At 36.3% G+C, this 17,454-nt stretch overlaps 1 protein-coding gene and 1 pseudogene across 2 annotated transcripts in view; both read right to left on the bottom strand.

Moving 5' to 3' along the window:
- The window catches only part of PIAS1 (protein inhibitor of activated STAT 1), a 174,308-nt gene that overhangs the window by 58,097 nt on the left and 98,757 nt on the right, over positions 1-17,454 (bottom strand). The window lies entirely within an intron of this gene.
- Positions 240-976, bottom strand: LOC101652008 (annotated as a pseudogene).

Genomic DNA, 17,454 nt, shown 5'->3' with positions numbered 1-17,454 from the left:
GTGGGGAGGGTCATCTTAATTCTCCACTTACACACAGTACTAAATGAACAAGCACAGACTCACTATTGCAGTTAGAAGTTGGCAGCCTGGAAAAAGGGGGGTGGGGAGTGGTCGTTAAAAAAAATACAGCCCCCTTCCCCAACTATGGTTCTTGGGGGTGGGAGGAGAGACTTGGTCTGTTTCAACAGAGGAATCAAAGATCAGAAGCCATTTGGGTAGGCCAGAGCCGTCAGGAGGGAGGTGGGTTGGTCCGGGGGCTGTTTGGCAACTGGGGCGAAGGGAATGCCCTCCCCCTGCTGGGGTCCCCCCAGCCTCTCCGGTCTGGCAGGAAGGGGGCAGCCTGCAGCCCCCGTGGGCAGGTCTGGGGCTGCCGAATGCTCCTGGCAGGGTGGAGGGGGCTCACAAGGGCTTGCCCTCCAGGGAGATGACAGCGCTGCCCCCCGGCTTCTCAGCCAGGGTGCAGCAGTCCTTAACCTCCTCGTAGCAGTTTGCTTGTAATTCGTGTTTGATTCCCGTCAGCTTCTTCTTGATGGCATCCTTGGAGCTGGCATAGATCATTTTGCTCTTAAGGGGTGCACACTCGGGGGCCCAGAAGATGAACACCAGGTCCTCTTTCTTGCTCTCCTTGGTCTCGTCGGTGGCGTCGTACAGAGCAGTAGCGGCAGTCCTTGTCAGGCAGCATCTTGACAAAGGTGGCATGGGGGTCGTCCATAGTCTGGCCCACATCCCCAACCAGGATCTCCTTGCCCTCCTCCAGGATGATGTTCTTCTTGTCCTCGCTCAGGCAGAAGAGCACCGCCTTCTTGTGCTTCTTGACCTCCTCCAGTGTCGAGGATTTGCGCACCTTCATGTCATTGAACACCTTGATGACACCATCGGAGACAGCCACACCAGAGGCCATGTTTCCGGAAGCGAGAAGAGAATGGCAAAGAGAGGCTGAGAAGATGGGAGCCGCTGCAGCTGCTGCCAGGACCCGACTGAATCCATGGAATACCAATTTAATAGAACAAAGTGTTCTTGCATTGAGGAAGTACTTGAGTGGAGGCCCAAAGTCCATCTGCTGTGGGAAGGCCTGTTCTTAAAAAATCTTTCCCCCTCAAAGAATAGCTTCTAACCAGAAAAGGTAATCTTAATTATGAGGTATTATGCTACCTATGAGCAATAGGTTAAGGACTAAATTGTAAAAAGGCAGATATTTCCTATGGTCAATAAAAGCAAGTAACTCCTTTGCTGCTCAAAGAATATATTGATATAAAGATTTCAGTCCTGTAAGCTGTGCTTAATTTAGATTTTTTTGGCTCCATTCTAAAACAGTGCTAAAATATTTTCCCAAGTACAAAAATGTATATTACTTGCTAAGCAAAATTTCAGATTCTTTTTAGAATATGTAACTACAGTAAAGTTTTGGGACACAAAGATTTACATAGAGATTATATAACAACAATATCAGATTGTTTTTCATAGAATATATATGAATCAGGTTTATTACTTAATAACAATTTCTTACTTTATACCCTCCTCTATATACAGGTATACCTCAGATACATTGTAGGTTTGGTCCCAGACTACTGCAATAAAGCAAATATTACAATAATCAAGTCACGTAATTTTGTTTCTCAGTACATATGAAATTTATGTTTACATTACTCTATAGTCTATTAAGTATATAATACATTGTGAAAAAGTTTGAAATATTGTTTAGAATTATCAAAATATGACACAGATATAGGAAATACTGCTGAAAAATTGGTGCCAATAGGTTTTCTCAAAGCAGGCTTGCCATAAACCTTCATTCAATTTGTAAAATATGCAGTATCTGTGAAGTGCAATAAAGTACAAATAAAGTACAATAAAATGAGCATGCCTATATCGATGCTAACCTTGCTTGCAGTTAACAGCCCAATGAGTAATCGCTACGCCATGAGTGCTTGGAAAAGGACATCATGCTTGGTAAAGTAAGTGGTCACAGAAAAATAGAAGACCCTGAATGAGATGGATCAACACAGTGGTTCCAACAATGAACACAAATACAGAAACCATTTAGAGTTGAAAGGAAGATGCAGGATCATGCAGGGTCTCATTCTGTTGCTAATAAGTTGCTATGAGTCGGAAGAGACCCAACAACATTTTCTTTCTGTCTTAACATCTCAGTGCTTAGTGTAACAGAAATATTACAAACAAAACAGATGGCTTTAAGGAATAGAAACTTATTTTTGTAGTTCAGGAAGCCAGATGTCAAATTCAGGTCAGTTGCTCTAGAGAAAGGTCTCACCTCGGGGGAAGACCTCTTTAAACTTCTGCTCCCTGTTGTTTGGCAATTTCTGTATTTGTGCTGGGTCATCTCCGTGGCTAATTGGTTCTTCATATATTTCAAAAGTGGTTTGGTTTAAGTGGACCCGTGGTGGCATAGTGGGTAATATATTTGGCCGTTAACCACAAGGGCAGCAGTTTTAAACTACCAGTCACTCCTCAGGAGAAAGACAAGAGTTTCTATTCCTGTAAGGAGTTACAGATTCAAAAATCCACAGAGGCCATTCTACTGTGCCCTATAGGGTCATTATGAGTTAGAATTTATTCCATCCATGGAAGTGAGTTTTTGAGTTATAACTATATAGCCTTGTTAACAAAGAAAACCCTATTCTACAACAGAATTACATCCACAGGTACAGAGGGTGGATTTCCAATACATACTTAGGAGGATAAAGTCTGACCCCTAACACTTGCTAAAGTAAAATCAAGCAATACACAATTATTTGCATGTAATTGCTTGTATACAATTATTTACTTCTTCTGCAATTTATTTTAGTATGTGGTTGTATAAGAAATTAAATGTCTTTACTCCCATTGCTTAGTTATATAACATCATCTGTTAAATAATCCTTCCATTCCCCATTAATAAATAAACTTCCTTTATCATGTATTAAATACTTATACTCAGCAAGTTCCATTTCTAGCTAATTTTCTTTTCTTTTTTTTTTTCTAGCTAATTTTCCACTGATCTGTTTTATCCTAGGGCTGGTACTCTTTCTATATACTATTCACTGTATTTTAATATAGGTAGGTTGAAAATATTATGCTAAGTAAAATAAGCCTGACACAAAAGGACAAATAATGCATGATTCCACTTACCTGAGCCCACTATAAGCACCAAATTCATACAGACCCAAAATATATCAGAAGTTACCAGGAGTTGAAGGGGGAAAGGTAGAGCGCTATTGCTTTATAAATACAGAGTTTGTGAACGGGAATAATACAAAAATCTTGAAAACAAATGTATGCCAGTGAATGTATCCCTGAAATTTGCTAAAATATTGATCTTCCTTTTGACTAATTTAAAAGTTGTTTCAGTAAAAATTTTAAAAAGTGAAGGCCAAATACACATGAATTTAAGCCTTGGGTTAATTTCCTCAAACCACAGAGCAGGGATGTGAACAGTCTTGTTGTCGTATCAGGCAGAGCGCACTGGAAAGTAGATTGTTGTACACAGAGTTAGCTTAACATTTAACACCTTATCATTTGATCTCCCTTTTGACCCATGTAAAATATGCTCTGGTTTTTAATATTTTCTACTTTTCAATTGAGGTTTTTCTGTTTTACTTTGTTATTGTTAGTTTTTTTGTCTTATAATGTTTTTTAGGTATATGAAATGTGGGATCTAGAGACAAGTAATTGGATTAATAGCTTCTTGGGGATATGATAGGGGAGGTTGGGGAGAAAAAGGGAGCTAACAACCAGTATAAGGAGAAAATGTTCTAAAATTGATTGTGGTAATGATTTTACAACTCTTCTTGAGATGATAGAACTACTGAGTTGTATATGTGGGTTATGTGACAATAAAACTGCTTTTTAAAAAGACAGTTGTTAAAATATCAACTTTTATGTATTTTAGCACAATCAATAATAATAGTTCATATCACAGACAGTAGAGATGAATGTAAAGCTTAAACCTATAATATTTCTAGGAAAACAGAGAACACAAAATCTTTTGAGATCTTTGATTAGGCAAAGTTTTCTGAGAATACAATATCAAACCAAAACTACTATATTATTATTATTATTAATTTAATAGATTATTTGGACTTCATCAAAATTAAAAGCTTAGGGGACAGTGAACTTCTGCTAAGGGAAAAATTAAGGAGTGGGTAATGGTAAGGTTGAACAACACGATGATGTAATTAGTATTAGTGAACTATACAGGTGAAGACTGTAAAAACATCAAATGTTCTGCTATCTATATACTTACCAGCAAGTTTAAGTCTTTTTTTTTTTAAGTAAGAATTTCTATATTTGGAATGTCACTACTAAGAGTAACGTCACAGACTGAAAGAAAATATTTACAAATTGCATTATCTGTTAAGGGATTTATATTTAGGACATAGAAACTACATCTTAATAAGAAAATAATTAATAATCAGAATCACAGTACTTATTTTCAAGGGGCAAATTGGAAACAACACAACTGTTTACCAAAGGGGAAGAAAAACAAATTGTGGTATAACCATGCAAGGAAATACTACTCATCAATAGAAAGGAATGGACTACTGATACATATGTATGTAAGTCTCAAAATGTACATACATAAGCCCTAAAATAGTGAGCAAATGAAGCCAGAGCAAAACATAAAATACAAAAACAAACGCTACGATTCTATTACATAAAATACTAGAAAATGCAAACTTATGTAACTAGTCTTCTAGGGGTGGGAATATGGGTAGATACAGGAACAGGGATGAAGGGGCATCAAGAGAGATTTTTAAGGGACATGAGAAAACTTTGGGGGAAATGAGTATGCTCATTATATTGACTGTGATGATGGTTTGCCATGTCAAATTTTATCACATTGTACAGTCTAAACACTACATATATGCGTCAACAATTCTTTAATAAAATTGTTTTGCTGCTGATGTTTGGTTTTAAAGTAGCTAAAGCAATATGGGGTGGGGTGGGGTGGGGTGGGGTGGAGGAGATGGGGAGGAGACAACAGCACTCTAGGAAACTAGTGCCAACACCTAACGTTCAAGTCAAGAAAAAAAAAAAAAAGCCCAGAAATACAGAATGAAAAGCAGATACAAATAGTCTCTCTCATTTTAAGCCAACTGTGTCGTCTGTGTTTCTCACAGAAACAGCAATCTGACCCAATGCTGGAGGAAAGCTAGCTGTGTTGTATCTATTTAAATATGGTACATTACTGAAATTCATGGATGATTTCTGGAATTTTCATCAGTTACTTGGCTAATATACTAGTTTTAGACCCTAACCACTGTCATTTTATTAGATCAGATTGTTTCCTTTTTTTTTTTTTTTCAGATTGTTTCCTTTTAATGATAATATTAGAAGGAAACTAGAGGCGGTTTGTGGATTACAGCAAGAGGTACATCTGCAGGTGTGTGAAGAATATAAGAGCTGGGAGCTAAAGGCACTAAATGCCGACAGAGTATGAAGAATGTAGGAGAAGCATGAAGACACATGGGCAGGTGTGAAAGACAACTTTCTAATGACAATTGGCACCGAGATGAAACAATATTACACTATTATTCTTGTTTCTACTAGTTCACTTTCCATACCACAAAACCCTCAAATCAGAAAATTGAGAATAGTAAGGTTTGCTGACAATTAATACAACTGCCAATAAACTGAATGCAAATAGCTGTGAACAGTTGAATTGCCACAAGTTGTGTACTAATTATATTTAAAAGAATGACCAAAACAAACAAAAGAGATTAGCCACTGAAGCTGCGTATGTAGAACCAAAAACAACATCAGATCTGGTTCCTTGATTTAGTGGTCTAGGTTTATGGTTTCATGAAACACCCCGATTAACTGGCTAAAAACGCGTTTGGTGTTTCTGTTCTACCTCCTAATTAGTTGCCTAATAGTGCCGGGGCTCTTAAATGCTCACAAGTGGTCATCCAAAGCACAAGTGGTCTCTATTTGCCCGGATCAAGAGGAGAGCCAGGAACAGAAGGATACGCAATGTGCTGGTAAACTGACTCCATGAACATATATGCCTTCTTTGTCAAGCGACCACACAGAATGCTGTCCGACTACCATGACTGCACATTTTCATCAAAGATTCTATAGAAGTATCGTGATCATAAAAGGGTTAACGCAGAACAGAAGTTTAAATTGTTATGGACTCTAGACTTTTGGGGCGCTATGGATGATGGATTAACTCCTGAAACTATTTCCCTGAGATAATCTTTACACTTCAAACCAAAAACATCCCCCGATTTGAGCATTATGGCTTTTAAATATCTCTATAAGATGAAACTAGCAATAGGCACTTGAGAGATTAGAAAGGAACGGTAAGAGGCAGTCTGAGTTTATACTTATAAGGGAAGAACAACTTAGAAAGTGTTGAATAGGTGTAGACTGTGCTGTTTTATATGTTCGACAACAAAGTAGATAAAAAACCAAGACAACCTAGAAGGTCTTAGAGGGAAAGGTTACTTTCCTTAGGAACGTAAGACCAACTGTTCAATTACCTTTTAACCCTTGACTAGAGGAGTTGTGAATGCAAATAGTTTATTATATCCAATATATACATCTTCACTTCTTTCTATGCCTCTCCCCAGTCCTGGGTACTACTGAATGCATTGTCTTTATACAAAATGGAATATATAAGAATTAACTAGAAATGAAAGTATTTCTTTCAATTGAATCACTATCTAAAATTATAGTTCACTAAACAGCAGATAAGATCTCTCAGCTGAATTAGATTGGCAATCATAATTTTATTTAATGGTAAAATGCTCAATTGTGTGAGGTGACTCCTTAGATATAAAAAAAATAATTTGTGTCTATCCTCTAATTTTGTAACAAAACTTACTCATGTATTTAAGGCACTAAGAAACAAACAAGTCACTATCATTAAGGTCTATAATTTCATACTATGTAATTAAATGCATTTCAAGAGGTTCGATAAGCAAGGAGCCATCTAACTGAGAAACAACAAAGCCCACATGGAAGAAGCACACCAGCTTGTAAGATGAAAAGGCATCGAAGGGATCAGGGATCAGGGATCAAAGACAAAAAAAAAAAAAAATTATAGCATTGTGAATGAGGGGGAGTGCAGAGTGGGGACCCAGGGCCCATCGGGGGAAATTGGACATCCCCTTGCAGAAGGGCTGCGGGGAGGAGATGAGCTAATCAGAGTGCAGTGTAGCAACGATGAAATATACAATTTTCCTCTAGTTCTTAAATACTTCCCCCCCCCCACTATCATGATCCCAATTCTACCTTACATATCCGGCTGGACTTAGAGGATGTACACTGGCACAGATAGGAACCGGAAATACCGGGAATCCAGGGCAGACAAACCCCTCAGGACCAGTGGAGAGAGTGGCGATATCGGGAGGGTGGAGGGAAGGTGAGGGAGAAAGGGGGAACAGATGACAATGTCTACATATAACCTACTCCCTGGGGGATGGATAGCGGAGAAGTGGGTGAGAGAGATGTCAGATAGTGTAAATATGATAGGGGGAGGGAGGGGGGGAAATGAGGAGCTGATAATAAGGGCTCAAGTAGAAAGCAGGTGTGTTGTTAGAATGATGATGTCAACATATGTACTCATGTGCTGGACACAAATGATGTATGTACGGATTGTGAAGAGTTGTATGAGCCCCTTAATAAAATGATTTTTTTTAAAAAAGCATAATCTGGGCAAATCTAGGGATGAAATACTAGATTGAGGAACAATGTGAAAGGAAGCTTTGACATAGAGAAGCTAATATAGATTATTCATGAGGTACTAAAAGCTGAAGCTTTTCTACCCTAGACACATTGAGTTTAGTGCTTCATTCTCCTCCAAATACTATCCAGGTTTAGAAAATTTAAGTCAAATCATGGGTAGTTAAGAAATGTGTATGTGTGTGTGTGTAACTTAGGTGAAGAGGAAGACAATATCCAAGAAAGGGAGATGGGCAAAAATTGATGAAAATAGGGCAAGACATTAGGAGGTTTGACTGGTTGTTGAATATAAAATTGATGATCTGCTCAGTAAACCTTCACCTAATTCATAACAGTTAAAAAAGACTGGGGAAAAAATTCTAAGAGGAAGTTAACTATGCATGTCTTAAACGAACTAGAAATTTGTATTTCCTAACCTGCTAACTAAATAAATAGCAATTTAGTGTGCTAAATATTGTTATGTCAGTTCTCTTGGTTGAGTTTTAATACAATTCTCAATGTGCTCATTAGCTTACTTATCCCCACCCTGCCCATTCTGCACAGGACAGCTCATTTTCTTCAACAGAGCTACCAGTGGGTTTCCATAACCAACCTGGTAGTTAGCAGTCCAATGCTTAACCCAGGGCTCCTTCTGTGCACTAGAATCTTCTCAAAATAATCTTAACGATAGCACTAAAGATGATTATGTCTCTGTTCTGTCAAACAACCTTATATAAGCTTAAAATTATTAGTAAGAATTTTGAGGACATAGTCATTAACATTTCTGGTAAAATAAAGTAGTGAACTTCAAGAGTATCAAGAGGAGGTAGAGGATTTAAACAACACTATCAATCATCTAGACATACAAAGAGACGTCAAAATGTCCACTGAAAAGATCTTTTAATTTCATTCATTTTTTTCTACAAATATCTTGAAGCTCCCTTGTATATATAAAACACTCCATCCAACATCAGTATAATACAGGACACAAGACTTGTTCTCTAGGATAGACCACATGCTAGGTTACAAAAAGAGGTTTCAACAAACTTTAAAGCATTGACATCATGCAAAATATCTTCTGTGAACCCTCTAGAATGAAACTAGAAATCAGTAACAATTGAAAAACTGGAAACTACAAAACATGTGGAAGTGAGTCCACACACTACTAAACAACCAGTTAGAAAACAAATCAAAATCAAAACCAGAAAAATACCACATGACAACATATATGGTAAGCGGTGAATGCATTGCTTAGGAGAAAAATGTAGGCCCATAAACAATTGCATGAAAAAAAAGAAAGGTCTCAAGTAAAAATGACAGAAAAGAAGGAAATAAAGAGGATTAGAGCAGAACAGAGAAAGCATTATAGATAATAAATAAAATCAGAAGTTGGTACTTTGAAAAGATCAATAAATCAAACAAAATCAACAGATCTTTAGCTAGTATGATCAAAAACAGTAGATTCAAGGAAATGGAAATAAGTAAAATCAAAAGTAAATGAATAAATACAACAGATGAATTAATATGGAAATTTTAAAAATTCTAAGGAAGTTCTGAGTCATGATATTCAACAAATGAGATAACATAGATGAAACAGGCAAATTCCTAGAAATGGATAAAACTCCATTGAATTGATTCCGACTCAAAGCAAACTATAGGATGGAGCAGAAATGCCCCTGTGGGTTTCCGAGACTGTTAACTCTTTACAGTATTAGAAAGCTCCGTCTATGTGATCTAAGTATATAGCTATGTAATATATCCCAGTAACAGGATGAAGGAAAAGAATTACATGATTATCTCAACAGATGTAAAAATAACATTTAACAAAATTTTATCATATTCTCACATGATAAAAACACTCACTGAACTGGGAACAAATGGAAATTTCCTAAACACGATACAGGGCACTTATAAAAAAAACCCATGGCTAACATTGTACTCAATAGAGATAGGCTGAATGTTTTCCATCTTCAACACTGTAATGAAAATTCTAGCTAGTGCAACTAGGCAAGAAAAATAAATACAATGTATTCAAACTAGAAAGGAAGAAGCAAACTCCTTATTCAGATGAATAAAATACCTCGGAATAAATTTAGTCTGGTAAGTAGTATGGTAATGGCATGAGGATAAGCAAATGGAACAATGAAACAGAATAAAGAATCCAGAAATAAACCCATACCATTTATGTTCAAGTGTTTTTAACAAAGGTTCCAAGTCCATTCAACAGGGAAACTTTCTTTAAATAATGGTGCTTGGCCAGATGGATTAAGTTGAGTCCATATATCATACCATATAAAAAAATTAACCCAAAATGAATCTAAAAATATAAAAACTGAAACCACAAAATTCACAGAAGAAACCATAAAGTAATGCTTTGAGACTGTGTTAGGCTGGGTTGACTAGAGAAACAAATCCAGCGACACTCATATAACTGTAAGAAAGCATTATATTAAGAATAAATTATATGTCAAGGAAATATCTCAGTCCAGTCCAAACTCAAGTCCTTAAGTCCGATACCAGTCCATAAGTCCCTCTTCAGACCCATACAACCATATGCTATGATACAGAATGCAGGCCTAGTTTTTGATTCTTAAATATGACACAAAAAGCACAGGCAACAAAAGAAAAATGCACTTCGTTCTTTAACACTTTTGTGCATCATCAGAACTATCAAAACAATAAGAAAACAATGTAATGAAGGTGAACACCTTCCTGGCACGATCCCTGAAGACAACAGGTGCACAAGCAAATGTGGTGAAGAAAGCCCGGCTTTCAAAAGATGTAGCATCTGGGGTCTTAAAGGCTTGAAGATAAACAGGCAGCCATTTAGCTGAGAAACAACAAAGCCCACATGGAAGAAGCACACCAGCCTGTGAGATCACAAGGTGTCGAAGGGATCAGGTATCAGGTATCAAAGTCCCCCCAACCCCCCCAAAAAAAGTCATAGCATTTTGAATGAGGGGGAGTGTGGAGTGGGGACCCAGGGCCCATCTGTGGGAAATTGGTCATTCCCTTGCAGAAAAGCCGCGGGGAGGAGACGAGACAGTCAGGGTGCAGTGTAGCAATGATGAAACATACAATTTTCCTCTAGTTCTTGAAGGCCCCACCCCCCACTATCATGATACCAATTCTACCTTACAAACCTGGCTGGACCGGAGGATGTACATTGGTACAGACAGGAACTGGAAACACGGAATCCAGGACAGATGAACCCCTCAGGACAAGTGGTGAGAGTGGCGATACCCGGAGTGTGGAGGGAAGGTAAGGGAGAAAGGGGTAACAGATTATAAGGATCTACATATAACCTCTTCCCTGGAGGATGGACAGCAGAGATGTGGGTGAAGGGAGACGTTGGACAGTGTAAGATATGACAAAATAATAATAATTTCTAAATTATCAACGGTTCATAGGGGGGCAGTGAAGGAGGGGGAAAATGAGGAGCTGATACCAAGGGCTCAAATAGAAAGCAAATGTTTTGAAAATAATGAGGGAAACAAATGTACAAAAGTGCTGGACACAATGGATGGATGGATGGATGGTGCTAAGAGTTGTAGGAGCCCCAAATGAAAATGATTAGAAAAAAAAGGTGAGCAAATATTTGCAAATCCTATGTCTAATAAAGGTTTACTACCTAGTAAATTCAAATAATTGTTATAACACATCAGTAAAATGACAACTCAATTACAAATGAACATTGGTCAAACAATTATTTCTTAAAAGATATACAAATGACTTACAAGTACATAAAAACATGTCCAATGACATTATAGAAATGCAAATAAAAACCATGAGAAATGACTTCAGATCCCATTGCTTATTCTCAGAAAAATGGAAAATAGGTGTGAGAGGGGATGTGGAGAAACTGGATCATTAACACTGCTAGTAAGAATGCTTAATGTTGCTGTGGAAAACATTAAATACTGGTTTATTCCTCCCACCTCCCCACCCCACAAAATGCAACTCAACATCAAAATGCCCTGTGCCCCAGCATTTCACTTCTAGGTATACACATAAGAATTTTTAAAGCAAAGACTCAGATGAGTGTACATCAATGTTCCTCATAGCATTATTCATAGTACCTAAAAGGTAGAAACAACCCAAGTGCCAACATATAAACAATAAAAATGGTAAATATATACGATGAAATTTTATTCAACCGTAAAAGAAATGAAGTTCTGATACATATGATGCAGATGAGACTTCCCTTAACATTTTAAACAAGCCATACTCAAAAAGGTAAGCATCACAGGATTTCATTTACATGGGGAAAGAAGACGATGGGACAGCTGTTGCTTAAGGAACACTGGGTGTCTGTTAAGGGGTATGAGTCGGAATCAACTTGATGGCAGTGAGTTTTTTAGATTTGGGTGTCTGTGTGGGGCAAAGAAAATACATACTTTTTAATTTTTATATGAATAGTCCTGATAGTTGCACGTCACAGTCAATGTGGCACACCATGGTGAATGTGATCACATCACTGAATAATAAAATTAAGATGAGCTAAAATAGCAAAATTTTTTTAAATAGCGAATTTTTTGATAGGCATTTTATCACAATTAAAAATCCATAGTATTCTGAAATTCATTGTGGTAATGATTGCATTATACAAATGAATGTTTAAATTGTAAGATATGTAAAATATAAGCAAATAAAACTATTTTTAAAGTCCACATAGTACATCTACATACTAGCAATAAACACATGGAAATAAAAACATTCAAGAGAAGCCCTCAAAATAAAATATAAACTCAATAAATACAAAGCTTTTATACTGAAAATTATAACATGCTAATAAGTTAAATCAAAGAATTAAATAAATGGAGAAACCTGCCATAGTTACATAATGGAAAACTTCACATATAAAGTTTGTACATTTCTACATTTATAGTCAGGTTTAGTGCAATTCCTATGAAAATCCCAGAATATTTTTTTATAGAAATAGACAAGAAAATTCTGAAATTTATAAAGGAAGGCAGGAGAATTAGAATACCTAAAATAATTTTATAAAACAAACCCTCTGCCCATTTTTATTTCTTTATTGGACATTTTATTATGGTGTGTCAAAGATCTATTGTCTGGACTTGCACAGAAGGCCCATGGATGACATAAGCAGTATATGCTCGACTATTAACTGAAAAGTGGATGCTTTGAACACACCCAGCAGCGTTGAGAAAGGTCTTACCAGTCTCCTTCTGTAGAGATTATGCAGTCAACAAAGCTTTACGGAGTTCAATTCTACTCAGGTCACCATGAGTCAGAAAGTTGACAGAGTAAATTAGTTTTCCATTCAACACTCTATCTTAAGATTCATCATACATGTAGCTACAATAATCAAGACCACATGATAATAATGGAGAAACAAATAAAGCAATGGAACAGAACAGAGAACCCAGAAATAGAACCACACAAGTAATGCAGGAATAGACCCAAGTGCAGAACAGAACAAAAAACCAACACCACTGCCACCGAGTGGATGCAGACTGATGCCAACTCTCCTCACTCCTTCCCATAATACTGAGTAGAACTGAGCTCTATAGAGTCTCCTTGGCAGTGATTTTTAAGGAAGTAGAGCTGACAACAAGATCTGCTGCTGGGTAGGTTTCAGAGCATCAACCTTTCAGTTGAGTCGAGCACAAACCTTGAGTCACCCAGGAACCACAGAAGCACAGACATATGATTCTGATAACAGAAAAAAGCAATTAAAGTGAAGGAGGATAGATTTTTCAACAATGCTGCTGGAATAATTAGATTTCTGTTGGAGTGCGGGTGGGGAGGTGAGAACCTCAACCTAAACCTTACACTTCACACAGTCAAAACAAATGGATCATAGGTTTGAATGAATTTGAAACTATAAAATTTACAGGGGAAAAACCCGACAAAATTGTCCAGACTTAGGGCTAAACAACAAATTCTTAGACTTTTAAATTCCTAGACCAAAAGTAAGCTCTTTAGAAGATAAGTAATGAGGACCTAATGCCGGGGGTTTAAATGGAGAGAAAATGTTTTGAGAAACGATGTACAAATGCGCTTTACACAATTGATGTGTGTATGGATTGGGATAACAGTTGTATGAGCCCCTAATAAAATGTTAAAAAAAAAAAAAAAAAGATAAGTAAATTAAATTGATGGATAGGACTGCATTAGAACTAAATCTTTTTCTAAGGAAAAGATTATTTTAAAGGATGAAAAGACAAGCTACTGTATATACTCGCATATAAGCCGAGTTGTTCAGCAAAAATTTAATGCTGTTTTTGTGGTAAAATTAGGTGCCTTGGCTGATATTCGGGTCACCTTATACTCAAGTATATACGGTAGATAGTGGAAGAAAATATTTGTGTGTGGCTTACCTGACAAAGAATTAGTATCTAGAAGATAGAACGAACTGTCAAAACTGAACAGTAAAAACAAACATTCTAATTAGAAAATAGATAAAAGACAGTAACAAACATTTCATTGAAAAGATTATGGGGGATGAAAAAGAAAAGATTACAGAAATACAAACGGAAACCATAATGATGTATAACTATTATGCACTTATCAGGAAAGCTAAAATTGAAAAAGTATTAACACCATAAGCTATACGAATGCTAAGAAATTGGAACATTCAGACAGAGCTGGTAGGAATGTAAAATGGTATCATCACTATGAAAAATAGTCTGGCAGTTCTTTTAAAAACTATATATGAACTTACCATATGGCCCAGCAATTGCACTCTTGGGCATTTATCCCAGAGAAAAGGAAACATGTCCATTACAAAAATCTGTACATGCATATTTTTATATACAGAAAAATTACTTTTTTCACCCAGAAATTTGTATACATATTCACAGAAAAATTTTATCAGTAACAAGAGACTTGTGGCAAGATGGTGAACTAGGCAAAAATGCTACACAGAACCCCTACACAACAAAGACATGAAAGACCAAATGAAACATACAGTATACGGATGATAATTCTGGACCTTTGAGCATCAGAGGAAGACTAGAGAAGGCAGATTATTCTGAACACATATAAAATGCAAACAGAATAGGAAAAATAAGCAAAGGAAATGAACAATTCTCAGATTACAAATGGTTAATTAACATAAAAATGTTCAACTTCTGCAGTAAACAAGATGTGCAAATTAAAGCAAGACATTTTCATTATGTCCGTTTATATGAACTTTTAAAATTGATAAAATTAACAGGCACTCTCAATAGTGTTAGTGGTTGTTTCAAATTTGAGGGGAAAGAGGAATGCAATTTGAAAATACCAAATAATAAGTATGTATAGTCTCTGACCTAAAAGAACTACTTTGAATTTAATAACACACATTCTTATCTATAAGGCTGTTCACTGATGTTAACAGAAAAACAAACAAACAACCACCACTGAAATGTACCTGAAAAGGATAAAACTTAAGGTTATAGTTTATAAGTATATTCTGTAGAAGTTCAATGGGAAAAAATGAGCTTTACGAGAATGGCATATAATATTCTATGATGCCAAATACAATAGACATAGGTTGTGAATTTTTATTTTTAATAAGCACTCCCGTATAATTGTGATTCAACTACTTCACAAGTCCAAAATATTAAACCCATGTTCCCTTGTAAAAATAACTACTCTAATTTTTACCAAAATATATTGTTTTTAAGTTTGCTGTGCCAAGATTTCAAAGATGAAAAAAATGTATGCTTGACTACTGCACTAGGCCATGAACTTCTTGTATATGCAATTCATACTTTTCTAGCAACTAGAATGGTGCTTGGTACAAAATAAAATTCAATAGATGTTATCTGAATTGATGATTTTTAAAAAATCAAAATAAATATTTTATAGCAATATTCATAATGAATTGTATGGAGCTCTGAATAGCTAGGGGGAAATTTTTGGGAATTGAGTTAAAAGTGTAAGTGGACTCATACTTTCCAGTCAAATCTTACTTGTGATCAAAATTACAGTGATATAAACAACATGATGCTGGCATAAGGATTGACATATAAACTAATGGAGAATAATTGAGCATTTTCAGAAATAAATCCATACATCTATGGTCAAGAAACCCAAGGTTTTTCAATGAGAAAACAGTCTCTTCCATAAATGATACTGGGACAACTGGAGTTCACATAAAAATGAATGAATGTGAACTCTATCTCATACCATATACAAAATTTAAAACAAGACAGAAATCTAAGTGTCATCTAAGAAATCTAAACCAGAAAACTCTTGGAAGAAAAACCAGGGCAAGCTTCCATGACCTTAACTTGGTAATGGATTCTTAGATTAGACACTAAAAAGATGAACACCAAAAGAAATAAAGAATATCTTTTTTTTTTAATCAAGAAAGTAAAGAGACAACTTACAGGATGGGAGGAAATATTTGCAAATCATTTAAGGGGTTGATATGCTGAATTTACAAAAAACTCCTACAATTCAACAGAGACCCTTTTAAAACCGGTAAAGTATTTGAACAGACATACATCTGAAGGGAGTACACAGGGCTAACCCAACGAGCACGGGAAACTATGCTTAATATTATTAATCAGTAAAAAATGCAAATCAAAGCATCAAGATACTTTTTCAAAATCTCTAAAATGGCTACTATAAAGAAATTCAAAGCCAAACAGCAAATGTTGGATATGAAGAAACTGGAATCATGTGTTGCTGTAGGGAATGTAAAATGGCAATCATTGCAGAAAACAATTCAACAGAAGCTTGGGCTATATGACCCAGCAATACCATTTCTAGGGAGATACCCCCCAAATTGAAAACAAGCAATGCAAATAGCAACTTGCACACCACTGCCTACTACACTATTATTCACTGTTACCAAAGGTCTAAACCAGGGGGTCCTCAAACTACAGCCACATGCAGCCCGCCGAGGATATTGATCCTGCCTCCAGGTGTTTTTGCCCCGTTTTGTTTCTGTGAATGAAGAGGGACATAAAAGGACAGCGATTTGATGATGTAGGAAAGGTGAAGACAAATACAAGGGAGATGCTGTCAGCCATCCAAACATTAAGATTGAAACATGTTTCCAAGCATGGTATCGCAGATTTGAAATATCTGCCCTTGCGACTACCAGGATGAACCTTGAAAACACTATGCTAAATGAAATAAGCCAGACAAAAGGGCAAATATTATATGGCTCAATTTATATCAAGTATGTAGAATAGGTTAATTCATAAAGACAGGAAGCAGAATAGTGATTACCAGATGATGGGGAAAGAAAGGAATAGGGATATATTGCTTATTGGCTATGATCTACTTGGGATAATGAGGAACTTGAAAAAGATGAGGTGATACTGCACAACATGGTATTACTAACATATGAAATATATGAGGGGGTACCCCCCAAAAACCCCAAATTTTTTTTCAAAGCTATATATTTAAATTTTATTTTTTTACAAAACTACCTTATCAACTTCAAAGTACTTTCCAATATACTTAATACATTTTTCAAATCTGCAATTCCATGTTTGGAAACATTTTTCAAACTTAATGTTTGGATGGCTGACAGCATCTCCCTTGTATTTGTCTTCACCTTTCCTACATCATCCAATCGCTATCCTTTTATGTCCCCCTTCAAACAAAATTTCACGGTCACAAGTTGTTCTCTTAAATTGGCCATCACAAAAAAAGGTTTGTGCAAAACTGCTTGTTCGAAAAATTCACTGTGACCAGAGAACCTTCCCAGGCGATGCCACTGGGTGCACTAATTCAGAGCAAGTTGCTCAATGTTTGCCTAGTGGGAAAAATGTGTACAACAAAAGTGAAAGCTCCGCTTAGCAGGTTTTTGTTTTT

This window comes from Echinops telfairi, unplaced genomic scaffold (assembly GCF_000313985.2).
Source record: "Echinops telfairi isolate 266 unplaced genomic scaffold, ASM31398v2 ScPeMD7_7475;HRSCAF=8513, whole genome shotgun sequence".
Lineage (NCBI taxonomy): Eukaryota > Metazoa > Chordata > Mammalia > Afrosoricida > Tenrecidae > Echinops > Echinops telfairi.
This window is presented reverse-complemented; position numbering and strand designations above follow the sequence as displayed.